Below are 12501 nucleotides of genomic sequence, written 5' to 3' on the forward strand. Positions count from 1 at the left end.
TGATAACCTCTTGGAATCCATGGCCTCGTACAAGTCATTATCAAGGTTCCCAGAGCAGAGTTCCTTATCTTGTGTCAAGCTCATTAAAAAATGAAACAAGGTGTTGGAGCATAGTTCCTTTTCTTGTGTCAAGCTCGTTAAAAAATGAAACAATGTGTCAGAGTAGAGTTATTTCTACTATGTCAAGCTCGTTAAAAAATGAAACAAGGTCCCATGAGCAAAGTTCCTTTTCTTGTGTCAAGCTCATTAAAAAATAAAACAAGGTGTCATGAGCATAGTTCTTTTCTTGTGTCAATCTCATTAAAAAATGAAACAAAACCCCCTCCAATTTGAGTCTTTGATTAAATCTCGTAAATTCCTAGTTGAGTCTTTCACTTGATCTCGTGAATGAACATTCATTCCATCCACCTGTTAGTAATCGGTAGTCTACTTAGGTGAATGCCATGAATCTTGGGGGTCATGTCCCTGGAATTGAGTCATTATGTCGGGGGCATGCCAGCTTATTTCAAGCACAGTTTCCTATGTTTCAAGCATGTGTAAAAATGAAACCATTCTCAAGCATAGTTTTTTCTTGTTTCAAACTTGTGTAAAATTGAAACCAATTTCAAGCATAGTTTCCCATGTTTCAATCTTGTGTAAAAATGAAACCATTCCCATTTTATCTCGCATGATTTCCATTTTTACCATCCTGTTTCTGCTAGATGGGCCTTGGTTTTTCATTCTAGCGTCACCATCTGCTTGGATGATTACTCGGTTTCACTTGGTTTCTACCCTTTCCTGAGAAACCATTGTGATGGGTGGTCTTATTAGCCAGCCTGTAGGTTTTAACCCTATACAGAAATTACCTGCATATGAATTCTAAAAAACAGAAAATAAACAATGGCAAGATCATAAAACATAAAAATAGATATACATAGAGATTTTCCCCTGGATCCAAAAACCAGGACTACCAGATTGATTTTTCATTATATTCCTTTCAATGTTACAACACATATATATACATGTCAAAGCATTCATAAACCCTAATCCATTAACCATCGATTAGAACATAACCATAGTTCCCTTGACTGGATCTACAAAATACTGTGGACAGATAACCATCATGCCCAAAACCATGTGTGAAATCCATGCACAAAACCATAGCTAGGTTTTCCCACCTAATAATATAGGGTCCAAAAAAAATTTCCCGGGTTGTTGCCCTGGACCCTGTGCAAGGAGCCTACCACCCCCTACAAACCCCCCGCAGCACCCAACAAAATGAAGGGGGGCTAGCACCCCCACTTCATGCATGGGGATAGTTGTTGAAAGAATATAACACACACCCTCTACGTGTTTTGAGCAGTTCAATCATGACCGGAACTAGTTGCAACCCTTTATACCACTTGTTCCTCCAAGAGGAGTCCTCTTTCAACTCTTTTCAGACTCCCTAAAAATGAAAAGATGTTTGAGCACTTGTCTTTTCGAACTCATTAAAGTAAATGAAAAGGTGTCTACTCAGTATAAGTTTAACTCTTTTCCGGACTGAGATACACTATTTATGAAAAAGGAATACCTTAGTCGAACATGGCTATGAGATTATCCTGAGTATCGTTTTCCGCCTTTTCGGAATCAAAAGACTATTTACGAAAAGAAACCTTTGGAGTCTTCTTTTTTACCTATTTTTCAAACTCTCTAAAGATGAAAAAGAAGTTGAGTTATACCCTCACTGGACTCGTGAAAGCATCAAACAACGATGGACTCGTAGAACATGACGGGACTGAACCCCTCCTTCTCAGGGTTTGTTAAAACTACTCAGAGGGATTCATCTAAAGGATGAACTTACAGATCAAACATATGTTATCCTCCCTAAGCTTGTCAAAAATAAAGAGGTATTGAACAGAAATGGTTGGGAAAATTGGGAAAATAAGATACTTCACCTATTAATAGCAATAAGTCGATCTTGAACATGACAATCTTTCATTTCATCTCCATGACTATTGGGTTGGGAAATCTGCCTGTCTTTTTGGTTCATCATACCATATCAAAAGCCTTCGCATTCAGTTTTGGATCAACTATGCCAAATCCATAAAGTGTCGTTGATATGTTCAAGATAATTCCTTCTGTTAATATCTGCTACAATACTCCTAAGCCTACATTCATGTTTGTCATTCCTAAACGAGTTCCACATCAACATCATTCTGTCTCAAATCTTGATACCTATTTCGTGTCGTTGATGGGAGATACATCAAGGCCTTTCTGTGACGGGTTGCTTCCTATCGACATCAGTCCCTTATCCAGGAAGTTGACTTAGAAACCCCCTTGGTACCTTGGGGCTTGCACACATCAATGGAAAGTTTCCTCACTCTCAGCTACAGGTTTTCATCATTGGCCTTCGACTGAAATATTCTGTGTGATGTTCAAATTCATCTCATTCATTCACACCATATGGATTATACTACAGTACCTTGAGATCCATTAACATCATCAGTGGTTTCTCTTGCATTTGTTAACTAATTACATCATTGGATAGTAATCATATGGTGTCTACCATGTTCAACTCTAGCTCATTTATTCACATGGTTAGGCTCGTACATTGAACGATCGAGTGAACGAGATAGAAGACCTCAGATCTAGTTCCACCCATCTGGGCTTCGATTTCAGGATTAATACAATATTACAAACTATGATGGCTATGGACCTATAGAAAGTTGTCCAATCATGGGTCCACTCTCTATTATCAATGGATGAGACTTCTTGATCATTGTACATGTAATATTAGCTTATGTGCTGAGCATGGGTATGCCTCCCTCAACAAAGATGTCATGATGAAAATGCATTGTAACAGATGATTATCTCAACTAGTTGTTCTTGATCTAGACTTGTCACAAAGTAAATCACTTTAGTCATCAACTATTTCTTCTGACTTTTCACTTTAGGGGGGAATTTGTTATAGACCATTTTTTCACATCTGGTCAATAGGCCTGCAAACTGGATCAATCAATACATGTGGACATGTTGTCATCATCCCTCCACAAAGCCCTAAGCATGACCTTTTCAAGATGTATGAGTTTATGGGATTAACTACTCAAAATTAATGTTTTTAGCCCTAGCGCACTGTGTCCCTTTATCCACCTACGTTCAACATTGGTTTCTCCCTTCTGCACCAACGTTGGTCAGCACTGGTTGCTCCCTTCAGAAGGTGCGCTGATTCTAGAAATTTGGGAAAAATAAAAAGAATTCTAAAGCTTCCTCTTCAAGAAGCTTCCAAGGGTTGTTTTAACCATTTACCATGGATAAGAAGCTTGAATCCTATCTGATCCTACCTTGGAGACTTTATCCCTTGAGCTCATCCTCCCATCATATGTGAATCTCAAGTTGATTATGGTAAATCCTAAACTACCTCACCTCTCCTATAAATTTAGCACCATCCATATCATCAGGGTTGGATTTTGGAGACTGATAATGCCCTCATGTTGCTGCCTTGAACGTAAAGGAGTCATCATTTTCATGCATTTGGGTGAAATTGAGGTGTATTTTGTGATAAGGAAGGACAAGTCAAATTGGGGGGATCTCTACAAGATCAACTACTATTTATGGTTGTAAACTCTCTCATATTTCTATTAATACAAAGAGTATCTTATTTTCCTATATGTGTTGTATTACGTTTACAATCATGTATTTCAATGCCTTGCTGATTCATTAAATAGAGATGTTAGACTATGTTACTTGGTTGTTGTGGATCCTCTGCTTTTTTTAGTTGTGTGTGCAAGTTCTAATTATAGCACTTGGAGCTGCAATTGAAGCCTACAAGTGAGGAGGAAAAGAAATCTTGCTAGAGATTCGAGGTAGGTCTCTTTCCCATTCTCTAACTTATCTAAGGAAAACTCTATATTCTTTTCCTTCTGTTGTTCTAGACTAGTCCACTAGGTCTAGGGAATCTAACTTTGTTCGCAATCATAAATTCCCCATAACAAGCATGTTACTTTTTTTATATATCACAATCATTTTTCCATTGATTTTTATTTAAATAAGAGGTTGGAGGATTTGCAAGAAATGCAAGTGCAAGAAGTTTTGAAGGCAAAGCCATTATCTTTGGGAGGATCCTAATTGCAACAAACTTCAAAGAAAACACTAGAGGTTTTCTATGCCTTGAAAACATGTTTAAGAAAGCTTAATATAGGAAGTTAGGAACAATAGTTTTCTAAGTTAAATCTCATAGCTAATATTAGGAAACCATTACTAGAGTTTTTTGAGGTGGCCTTAGAAACTACCTACCATTTCACTAATCAAAGCAATGTGTGGCTTATTTTTTGGGAGTAGGTAGTGGATCCTAAGGGACATGTAAAGGTACCAATTTTATTCAAAGGATAGATAGAGAAGGATTAATTTTATCAAAAGAATGAAACTTGTTATGGAATCAGGACATCCTCTTCTCCACGTCAATGATGTTTTAGGAAGTTTTTTGTCTAAAAAGTTGGACCACAAGCAATGAGACATAGTGTAGAAGTGTCTTGAAGAAATTGTTGAGTTGTAGGAGCCAACTTGACAAAATTAAGGAAGAGTTGAAGACATTTCTTTATGTATTCACAATGATAGTGAAAAAGAAAAGGATGGAGATAGTGAAGGATTTGATCAAGAATGTGCATTCGAACTAGATGGTTTAGACTAACTAACAAACTAAGTTGACAAGGGAAATTCTTTCCCTCCTTTATATATGGGGACCTAGGATGAGGTAGATTAATCCTTGGGAAGTTTGAGGATCCTCACCAAGGTGTCCTAGAGATCATGAGATTTTTGGTTAAAGAAAATGTAAGTACTAGTGTGCATGTGCCTCTCTAAGAAAGAGATATGGATTTCATTTAAGCTAGCACCCTCTTCTCATTAATATTTGATTAAATACAACTTCAAGCTAACTAGAAGTTGGTAGTAGAGCCTAAGCTCATCAAGACAATGTGCCAAGATCAGTGAAGGAGTTGGAAGTGTCAATGTTATCACCTAAAAGGTGATCACCTAGCCATATTTTACTAGGCTGGTCGAAATACACCATGTAGTATGGGTTTTACACAATAAAACCCACTTTTACCATAGTAAATAATTTAGAGAACCAATAACACTCCTATTAGTTGGAGTGATCTAGTGAACAGGTTTCATGTTGGACCTAACATGTTAAAAGAGATGGAACAAGAAATGGTAACCATCAGGAAGGATTTAAAAGTAGCTCAAGATAGAGATAAAAACTATGTAGACCAACATAGAGTTTATAAAGAATTCAAAGTCGGAGAGCATGTCTACATAAGAGTTAAACCCAAGAGGAGTTCCCTAAAAATTGGTTGTTGTGCCAAGTTGGCAGCATGGTTTTGTGGTCCATTTCATATTTTAGAGAGAGTGGGGTTGGTGGCATATAGATTAGCCTTCCCTCCTATTGTAAAAATTCATGATGTTTTCTATTTTTTTTTCTTAAAAATTATATAAATTATGCCAATCGTGTGATTGATTAGAAGGTGCTACAACTGGAACCAGAAGGAGAGTTCTATCCAAAACCTTTTTGCATCCTAGATTAGAGGTAGATCCCACTCTGAAATTTATTTATCGAGCAAGTCAAGGTGTAATGGAGTCACTTTGGGCCCAAGGAAGCCACATGGGAGATTGTTGATCAAATGCGGATAACATATCCAATTTTGTTTGATGGTCAAGAAAATGTATATATACAATTGTACATATGTTATGTGTATAAATTTCGCTATTGTTTTTTATGGATTAAAGAATTTTTGTAAATGTGTTTGGATATAGAACATCGAGGACAGTGTTACTCTAAGGGGGTGGGGCCTGTGACATACCCATTTTGCAAATTCCCTCTTATACACATTGTAAATCTTGCTTGTAATTATTTAGCCACAATTAATTGGATAAGAGAAATGGACACATATTTTATAACTTGGGGAAGGAGATTGCTTGAGAAACTGGGTTATTTTAAATGCTAGTCAGGGAAACTGAATGTTGTGTTTAATGGAGTTATTTGTGTTATTAATTCGGCTGACAACAAGGATGTGTCCATATTTATATTGGGAAAAAACTATAATCAAAGAAAAGGAAAAACATTACATGGGAGGATGGGTTGCATTGTCCAAGAAAGGGGGTATGCATAGACCACGAAAGGAGGAGACATTTTTTTCTATCGAAATGATGGGGAGAAAATATCCTCAGTAAGTGAGAACAACGACAAGAAGTGGAGACTGGGGGAGGTTTGTGAAAACATAGAGGGTTCATTTGCTCAAGTGGAGATGAGAAGTAAGAAGCAAACCATCATGGGATTGAGAGGATTGGTTGTGAAAATATTATTCAAAGGAAAATACTCTGTCGATAGCCAACTGAGGAACCCAAAAGGGCTTGCTGGGTGAATATCAAAGAGAAATGGATTACCTAAGGCTGAGGAAACCACTAGGAATCTTGTGGATTGATGAAGCTACTAGTTAGGATATAGACACTCATATATTTGTGAGGGTTGATGAAACACTAGAGGTTGCCTTGGGGTTGAAGAACTAGTGCTTGATTTACTAATGAAGTTCTTAGAAAAGGTGATCCCTGTACTCTCATCGTAGTTTATCCAACTAATGAATCTTCCTATATTAAAGTGGAATTTCTTCTCCTGAAAGTGAGATTTAAGACTCTGTGTTGGGATCCATCTATTGATGTTGGTTGTGTTCTAAACTACTTGAATAACAAGTGGTTGAATGTGGTGTAGCCTTGAGACACCCTGTCTCAGTTGATATGATTGGTTGTTTCCTATGTTGATGTTTATCGCGTGTAAACGAAGATGTTCCCTATCCTTGGTGTGAATGTTTGTATAGATGGTGGGTGAAGGTGGTGTAGCCTTGAGACATCTTGTTTCAACTGATACTATCAGTTGTTTCTCTAAAAGCACTCATCCTCAATCTTTGAAATCTAGCTAAGAGGTGAAAACTGCAAGAAAGAACTAGTCGCGACTTGTTTATGGTTGGATTGTGAATTGAAGTCCCACTCTTAGTTGTTAATTTGTTTTGTTTCATAAGATAAATATTTACTTGAGCTTCTTATGCTTAAATGATATGTGCATGTTATTTGCACTGGTTAAATGTTTATACTGATGATAAGGAATGTGATTTCCTGTGTGGATGTGGGATGTTGAACTCCCTGTTCAAATCCATGTAGAATGGTTGAGAATAATTGTATATGTTTAAGTTTTTGCATCTAAATTGTCTTGCAGTCCTAAAGAGATAGTAATATCTATGTGTTTAATGGTGAAGTTTGATGATTATGGTAACCATCATGTATTATTATGTGTGTCTTATTAATTTCTTTGAGTACGTGAGCTAGTTAATTGAAAGAAATGCTTCCTTATGTTGTGAGTGGGAGCTTCCTAAGTTCCCTGTAATTCTAAGAAAATGCACTTGAATGCACATTCGCTGAGTGTATCTTCCTATACATATTATTTTCCAAGTTTCAATGTTAAACTTTTTATGCATTCTTTAATGATATTGGATGATTGTCATGACACAATGCTTAATGGCTTCCATGGCCTCTGTGTGCTGGGAATTATTGTGAAATCATGAAGTTCGTATTTTCTTAGGCAAAATAGTTGAAATGATTCGGGCCTATGTAAAACCACGTAGAAATCTGGAAAATCATTCTAAGTAAAAAGCCTTGGAAACAAGTCGATAATTTCCTATGGGACTCACCAAGTTGGGGGTTGGGTTAGTTGACCAGATCGAGTCAGTCAGGATCAGAAGTAAATCGAACTCGTCGACTAGTTGGGTGGGATCCACTAGTTGGGGTAAAATTGGTCAGGCCTGGGAGTAGGTTGGGCCAATAGCTTAGTTAGGCCCGTTATCCAGTCGGCCATGTCGGGGTTGGGGCTCCAACCAATGTCATGCCTTATGTTTTCAGTGAAATGGGCTCACTACTAACTATACAAAAGTGCACATGTGATCCAGGTGGATGTTGGTGGCCACCCACCTATCCCACTTGGACCCCCACAATTGTCTCTTTCAGTTTTTCAGTTTCCGTAATTGTAGCACAATTTACTATTTTTAGCAGTTTTTTGGGTCCTGAACTTCTAGAGCCGTTTTGAGGCCCTAAACGACGTTTTTTTGGAAAACTGGGAGCCACATGGATCCATGGTCCTATGTTGCTAATCCCAAATTTTTATTTCTCGGATAGATCTTTCTAACGAGATATTGTGTGCGTCAAACGGAGATCGTATGCCAAAGTTACGACCTTGGGAAGTTGATGTACCAATTACCCAAACGGGGCCCACAGTTTGGTGTTTCATCCTCCAGGTTTAGGTTTTTGGATGTTTAGGGTTTTCCATTGTTTCTCAACAATAAATAGGCCTTCGACCCTCATTGTAACACAGTTCAGAGGCATGTAGCCATCACATCTCTTCTCAAAGATAAAGCTACCATCGCCCTAGTTGGTTTATTTCCATTTCAGTTTGTAAGCATATTTCTGTATTTTACATTAATGAAATGAAGTATTATTTCCACTGCATCTCTATATTTATGGTTATTTCTGTAATTTGTTGCGTTCCTGTTTAAATTTGGACCAGTGGTATCAGAGCGGTCTGCTTTTTCTTTGTTTTTCTTTGCATGTCCCCAACGAGGTCGGGATATAAGGAGCTAGGGCTCGATCTGGTTGAACCTTTGCAAGATCAGCCTCGCAAATCCCAACGGCCTCCCATGGCGGATGAAAAGAAAGATGAGGGGGCAGGATATCCTATTAAAATATTACTCGAAGAAGCCCTCGAGCAACAAAGGAACGTGATGATGGACAGCTTTGCCTAGATCCTCCAACGGCTACCCAGAGATGATGCATCGGCTTCCAACAGCTACTCTGGAAATGCCACACCCTTTAAGGTACAAGTTAATTTTGAAATCCCCATCTTTGAGGGTCAGATAGATGCAGATGTCGTAGCTAAATGATTAAATCTGCTAGAGTGTTATTTTTCTGTTCATGATTTTTCCAGTCGGGAAAAGATTATTTTCGCTCTTCTCAAAGCAGCCCCCACGTCAAGGACTGGTGGGAAACCTACTGCGAGCAGAAGGATGAAAGTACGGGCTCACTATTTTCAGCCGCACCCACTATGTTCCGACCTTGAGTCAGAACTCGACAAGGGGAATGGCAAAGGGAAGCAGATCATCGACGCGGAGCGTAATGCCACTGTTGCCACCACCAAGATCCAGAAGAATTAGCCTGAAGATCCAGAGGAGGGGGAGTGTCTTTTCCACTCACAAATGTGGGTGAAGGGTTCACCGCTGCAATTCATTGTCGAGAGTGGCAGCCAAAAGAACCTCATTTCAGCATAGGTTGTGAAGCGATTGGGCCTACCGACTACACCACACCCGCAGTCGTACAGTATCAGGTGGCTTCACCAAGGACGAGATCTCCGAGTTCGCCAGCAGTGCCACCTTCTCTACAACATCAAACCCTTCATAGATGAGGTATTGTGTGATGTTGCACCTCTCGATGTTTGTGATGTATTATTAGGCCAGCCATACTTGTGGAGGCAACATGCTATGTATGAGTCAAGGCCTTGTGTTGTTATTATTTCTTTGGGTAATTCATTATACAAGATACCAGAGGTAGCCCCACCTACCGCCACCTCTTTGATCACTGCTAATAAATGTAGCAAGCTCATCTCCCAGACTAGGAAACTCATTTTCTGTCTGGTTCGCTCCCAAAATAAGGGGAAGATCGTTGCCACATCCATGACCCCTACGAAGGGTTCCTCCACGCAACAGCAGCAGCAGAGGGATACGGTCATGAAAGAACACATGAACAACTTCTCCTCACCCACAGGGGTACCACACAAGTTTCAGGTGGGTGACAAAGTTTGGTTACATATGCAGAAAGAACGTCTTACAAGAGCCCATTAGAAGCTCAGACCACTACGACATGGTCCTTACAACATTACCAAGGCTGTGGGAAACAATTCTTTAGAGAAAAACATTCCTCCATTCCTTCGCCTGCACCAAGTGTTCAATGTGTACCGCCCTCGACCATGCTTCCCACCATTACTGGACACATCCGAGATTGCAGAACAGCTCACCAGGGACCAAGTTCAGCAGATGGAGGAACTCAATGCAATGGGGACCATTGCTTCCTAAGGGGGGAGGAATGATCCAGGTGGATGTTGGTGGCCACCCACCTATCCCACTTGGACCCCCACAACTGTCTCTTTCAGTTTTTCAGTTTCCGTAATTGTAGCACAATTTACTATTTTTAGCAGTTTTTCGGGTCCTGAACTTCCAGAGCCGTTTTAAGGCCCTAAACGACGTTTTTTAGGAAAACTGGGAGCAACATCAATCCATGGTTGTATTTCTTGGATAGATCTTTCTAATGAGATTTTGTGCACATCAAACGGAGATCATATGCCAAAGTTATGACCCCAGGAAGTTGATATACCGATTTACCCAAACGTGGCCCACAGTTTGGTGTTTCATCTTCTAGGGTTAGGGTTTTGGATGTTTAGGGTTTTCCATTGTTTCTCCATAGTAAATAGGCCTTCGAGCCTCATTGTAACACAGTTCAGAGGCATGTAGCTGCCACATCTCTTCTCAGAGATAAAGCTACCATCGCCCTAGCTGGTTTATTTCCATTTCTGTTTGTAAGCATATTTCAGTATTTTACACTAATGAAATGAAGTATTATTTCCATTGAATCTCTGTATTTATGATTATTTCTGTAATTTGTAGCATTCCTGTTTAAATCCGGATCAACATGTTCCATGTGGATCTGTCCATTGTGGCAAAGCAACCACGTAGGCACCACATAAGATACCACGTGGCTAACACATAAGGGCTACTACTGATGTGGCAAGTTTATTGGGCCTAATTCTAAATGGCCATATATTTTGATCTTCAAGTCAACTAGGGGCAAAATTTATATCACCAAAAAGGTATCGACGAGATGAACGTTGTGGTATTGTTTGTTTCTAGTTTTAAGGTAGTTGAAAAATGAGGAATTTTATGACCCCATTTCCATGACAGGACTATGGAGGTTGGGTCTATGATAGTAATGCACCCTTCTACCCTTATTATGGGTTCTAGGTAGTGAAAGAGGTGTGTTACAATCACCAAATGATCTATAACCCTAGGGGCTATTTTATTAGATTTGTTATGATAAGTTGTTCCAATTAAATATCCACGACAATATACAAATCAATTTTATTGTTTCACAAACTTATGTTTTTCCATTAAAATATGTCATAGCTTTAACATATTCATCATCATCAATAACAACATCCTTAAATGTCCCATGACTAAAGACTTACTAATTCTTAATATTATTGAGCATAACTACTCAAAAGAGAAACTCTACATAAAATGTATTCATAAAAAAATAGATTGCCTAAAAATGAACTTCAACAACATCTCATTTACATATCAATTTGACATTAAATGTAATATATATTTAATTTTACATAAACTAAGCAAATTAGTATTAAATTAATAAGCAAGATTCTTATAGAATTTCAATTTAATAATTTGTTTTCTTGAATTGATATTTAATGTAATATATATTTCATTTTACATAAACTAAGCAAATTAGTATTAAATTAATAAGCAAGATTCTTATAGAATTTCAATTTAATAATTTGTAATTTGTTTTCTTGATGTATATCATGTCTTCTCAATATTAATAGGATATCTCCACAATACAATATCAACAAGATATCTCCTAGATATCTCTAACGTATTCCTATTTTTGATTTGATGTGATAATATTTTCCTTAAATTGTTAACATATTAAACTATCATGTTTTCAATGTATTTTTCTTTTAATTTCTATCTTTTTAATATCTATTGTGATAGTGTATAATACCCTTCCAATATCAAATTGTTTAATTTGATGTGATAGTATTTTCCCTTCTTTTAATATTATATTAAATTGTTAAATATTTTCTTATGATAATATATTCTTTAATTTTATTTTATATTGAATTAGGGATACTATGTTTCCAATTTATTTTTGTCCTAATATTATATGATATTGTGATTCCTAATTTTTATATTAAATTATTAATCCTAATAATACTTTTATGCTTTAAATTGTATTTTAAGTTTCATTTTCATTTTCCCACTTTACTAACGTCAAAACATAAGGCTATTATAATTTATCATTGTTGTGTATAGGTCTCGTTAAATTTAGAGGAAAAAATAATGTATTGGGCTTTGTTTTATTAAATGTTTTAATATTAACCAGCTTTACATAGTAGATATTGAATTCAAATTAGCGTTAGGTCTAGAATTTTATCTATTTGAGTGTTTTAATATTAACAACCCTGATATAGTAGATATTGAATTTAAATTAATGTTAAGGTTTAGAATTCCATTTATTTGAGTTTTACTGATTTGTAAAGTTTTGATCTTGATCTGTGCAAATAAAGAGCAAGACCTTAATTTCAATACCTATACAAACATAGTTGTAAAAAACTATAATATGTTATACCTGCATTTACATTTGAATTACATTAATTGTACAAAT

This window comes from Pinus tabuliformis, chromosome J (assembly GCF_031772625.1).
Source record: "Pinus tabuliformis cultivar Carrire ecotype Pingquan chromosome J, CPIR1, whole genome shotgun sequence".
NCBI lineage: Eukaryota > Viridiplantae > Streptophyta > Pinopsida > Pinales > Pinaceae > Pinus > Pinus tabuliformis.